This window comes from Pteropus alecto, unplaced genomic scaffold (assembly GCF_000325575.1).
Source record: "Pteropus alecto unplaced genomic scaffold, ASM32557v1 scaffold12, whole genome shotgun sequence".
Classification (NCBI taxonomy): Eukaryota; Metazoa; Chordata; class Mammalia; order Chiroptera; family Pteropodidae; genus Pteropus; species Pteropus alecto.
In genome coordinates, this window is record NW_006432669.1 from 7,811,445 (window position 1) to 7,815,744 (window position 4,300).

General features: G+C 38.2%; 1 protein-coding gene and 1 pseudogene across 3 annotated transcripts in view; one reads left to right on the plus strand and one right to left on the minus strand.

Annotated features, from left to right (window-relative positions):
* Window positions 1-4,300, plus strand: part of ARHGAP42 (Rho GTPase activating protein 42) — a 229,064-nt gene that overhangs the window by 39,704 nt on the left and 185,060 nt on the right. The window lies entirely within an intron of this gene.
* On the minus strand, window positions 1,656-1,774 carry LOC112476236 (annotated as a pseudogene).

A 4,300-nucleotide genomic window follows, 5' to 3' on the forward strand; every position in this document is an offset into this window, starting at 1 on the left:
ATACTTTAAAGATAAGTGAAGAGGAGAAATGTCATGTTACAAATAAAGTGAACATATGGAAAATCTATTTATTATTACATTCAAGTTTGAACATTTGTTTTCTTTTTGTTTAAGAAGAAGCAGCGGGAAAAGAAACTATGCCTGTTGCATTCCATGCCAAAGTCAGTTCTCCATATTTTGTCTGCCTCTTTAATTTAATAACACTCCAGCACAGTGGCAATCATTGGTAAATCTATAGTTATAAAGAATGTACTGCAGAACTTAAGAAAAAGCTGTTTAAGCCCAGACCTAGTTTGAGATCTCTTTGAAAAGTACTTATAATTTCCCAGAATTCCAGGATTAAAACAAGGAAACACGAAATAGAAATGTAATGATTTGGCAATTGTTTTTTTACCCCCTGAGGTTGAATTATCTTAGAGATCTCTTTTTTTAAAAAAGAGGTAGCCTGTATTACTTGTATAATTTCAGATTTGTTACCCAATTATCTTTAGTCTGAGTTTTAGCAAAGCAATTAAAAAATGAGGAACTATTGACCTATGGTAGTTAAAATGCCCTTGGCTTTTACCTCAAGTCTAGCAGAATACATTCACCTAGTTCTTAAACAATCTTGTTTTAACATGAAGAACTTTAGATTTGAAAGTTTGAAATCCTGAGAAATACTTTTTCTATGAATGAAAATAACTTCAAATTGCACAATTTTTTCCCCAAGGAGGATGAAGTAGATATATCATGATTTCTTTCCTAATTGAGTTTCATTCATGTGATAGACTTTAATAAAAATACTCAAACCTAATTCATTTTATTAAAACAGTAAGGATTATACTTTGCACAGTGAAGTGTGCTATCTAAGTCTTATAAACTATTCATGGTTTTTAAATAAAAAAATTTAAAAGTGTAATATATAATCTGTGTGTATGTATAGGTTGATTTCCCCTGCCCCCTTTATCTAATAAGCCCCACTTTTATCCTTCCATTTTGTAAACATGAGTTGCTTATGGCTTGTGTACTGAAAATGCTGCCAGGAAGTAGGGTGAGCAAAACTTCTTTTCCCATGACCCTCACTCTAATGTTGTTCCAAGGGTTCCCTACTTAGAAATGCCTTGATAACCACATTCATTCCTGACATACCCCACCCCCAACACACACAAAACTGCTGAGTGCCATCTGACCCATAGTCCAGCTGCAGCTTTTTAAAACACTAGTGGTGAAGGCTTTTACCTAGAGCAGTGAATATCTATGGAAAGATTCTGTATGTGATGTGTTGCATGTGTATAGAATTTTGTTTTTAAGATTCAGAGTTACTTGGTGTCATCCTGAAAGCTAAAAGTTGATTAGTGTGGTGGCGGGGTTTTTTTTTCCCCTTCTAATTTTGGACTCACTAAAGCTAGTACATATGTGTGTTATGTTCCTCCTTTTTGTATGATTTCTGGAACTTTTCCTGTGACAATGAAATCTAAAATGCTAAAACATACTTTAAATTTCCTTGTTCCATGACTTTTGTCACGAATATAAGTTTTTAAAAGACCAGATTATGCTGGTCACTATCCAAACTTCCTCCTCCTCCATTCTTTTTTAAAAATTTATTAAATTTAAATAAATTTTGGTTGTCCTCACAGATTGTCAGTTTACAATCCCTTATTATTATTTTTTTTTAACTCCTACAGCACCTGGTCTTCCTAGGTGATCTCCCATCCAAGTACTAACTAGGCCTGATCCTGCTTAGCTTCCGAGATCAGAAAGGATCAGGCTTGTTCAGGGTGGAATGGCCATAGACTTCTTCCTCATTCTTATATGATGCATTCACTTTTTTCTTTGGAATAGAGGGGAAAGAAACATTCCCCTCTGTATTTCTCTAATCTTTCCACCAATACTGAAGTAAGCAATAGCATTCTTTTATATATAGAAAATTTAGACCGTGAGGAAGAGGTTAAGTAATTTTCTCAAGGAAACAAAAAACTTGTCATTCATGGAACTAGAGCTTAAACCTGTGTCTCTTATTTGCCACCTGATGATAATACTGTCCAAGCTGTGAACACTATCCAGGACTTTATGGTCTAGTGGGGGAAGAGAATGGAGGATGGGGAGAAAAAAATGCCTAGAAGGCAGGGATTTATATGGCATGGCTTCCTGAAAGTGAAGGAGGCCTGGGCCAGAAAATGCAGGATAAAGAGTTGGGCAGATATCCTACTCCTGGTAGCTGGCTGCCCCTTGCGTTTCCTCCTGTGGTCCAGTGTCAGGCTTTGCTACTCCAGGGAAGATTCCACCACTGCTGTCGTTTGACAGAGGATTGGAGGAAGCTTTGGAACTTTACTTACTGGATTATTTAAAATATATATGTAGAGCAAAAAGGGTACTTATGATTGTTCTTGATTTCTCCTGTCCTAAGGTGACAAAAGCTGGCAGGGTTATGTATGAAGCTTAGTTATTCTTGGAGCTAGGACATGAGACTTCATTCTAGTCTCATGGATTTGGGCAGAAAAGCAGACACATTTGCAGAGTTCATGTTATGAGAGGTAAAGAGGGAGCCTTGTTCTTAGTGAGCTGTGATGCCACTGCAAAGACTGAAGGTTAAGTGTATGTGAATCGAGGAGTGTGGGATAAAGGAAATGCCACTATGGACCATTTCCTGTAACTGACCTTTACACATCCCTTGACTTCTCTCTACAGGCCCTAGTCTAGACTGAAGAACCCTGAAGACCTGGCTTCCTTGACCTATCCAGTTACTAGAAATCTGAATTATGGCACATCAATTAACTGCATAAGCCTAAACGAAAGTGTTAGAGAGAACCTGTTACTGAAATGTTGCCTGGGAAGCAGATTTCTCTGTGTGAAGACTTTTCCCATGGTGTTCTATTGTGAAAGTAGAGATTAATTTTGGTAAAATAACTTAGTATGAGAAGTACTTATTTTAATCTGAAAATTATTTCATCCTTAACTAAGTTTAGAGCAAGCGTTCCTTTCCATTTGTACCGGTGACTGCAGTGTGTGGATCTGGCATACTCAGGCTTAGAGGAAAATCCCTGAGGTGCTCTGCTTTTACCTGAGGCTTCCAACCTGTCCATTTTAATTTTGTGGATTTAAAAAAAAAAAAAATAGAGGAACTCAGTGATCTCTTCAGGAAACAGAAAACGAAGGGCAGCTGTTCTGAACGGTGCTGCAGCTATGTGTCGCCAAACCCTAGGGTATAGTTCCTACTCATGCTTCAGACCATCTCTTGCCTCTTTCTCATTGTGGGTCAGACACTATCACAGCACTAGATCCTACTGATGAACAAAATCTGTTTATTCCCTACTAGGCTTTTAACTCCTGGATGAGAGAGAAGGTCTTGTTTTTTTTTGTGTAACACATAAGTAGGCAGGCCTTTGTATTATAATGTTAACGGATTATTGTTGTGAAACTAGAATCAGTGTTTTCCTTCATTTCCTTTGAAACTTTAAAGGAAGCTAACCCTAGGCCGCAATGTCTCATTCAGTGACTGTAGCTCCTAGTTGATTGTCCTGCAGAAACACAGTGCAGGAGTAGTGAGTGTGAGATTCTAAGGGTTTAACTTCTCGGAGTTGCGAACCTGTGGTTGGTGATGGTAATATATTTGTAGTTCTTTGAAAAGTAGTTCCTTAGGAAGAAAACGGTTTTATAAATTGAAGCAACAGATTCTATTAACTAGAAAGCTTTCTTGGTCAAATTACTGAGCACTTGTTGTTACATGATAGGCACTCTGCTGGTGATGGCCTTTTTGAAAGAATCATAGATATGATTCTATGGTCCACCTCCTGCATCCCAGACAAGTCATCACCTAGTAATTTGTCATATAGGGTAGGAGTTCCCATCCCCCAGGCTGCAGACCGGTACCGGTCTGTGGCCTGTTAGGAACCAGACCACACGGCAGGAGGTGAGCGGTGGGCCAGCGAGCGAAGCTTCATCTGCAGTTGCAGCTGCTCCCCAGTGCTAGCATCACCGCTTCAGCTTCACCTCAGATCATTAGGCATTAGATTCTCATAGGAACATCAGTCCCTGGTGCCAGAAAGATTGAGGACCGCTTATAAAATCATGTAATGCCAGTGGAACTGGGACTCTAAACCTTTGCTTTTGACTTTCTGTCCAGTTATGTGCAGCAACCCAAAGTCTACATATTTTTAAGTCGTACAAATGTTAGGTTAGATGAGCATTTCAATTCTAAATCTTTAACTTCAACCTAATTCCTTTTTAGAACTACTTATAACCACATGATATAATGGGTATAAATAAAATTTGAACTGGTTACTTTGGGGGATTATCAAAAAAATCTTTCTCATCAAATTGG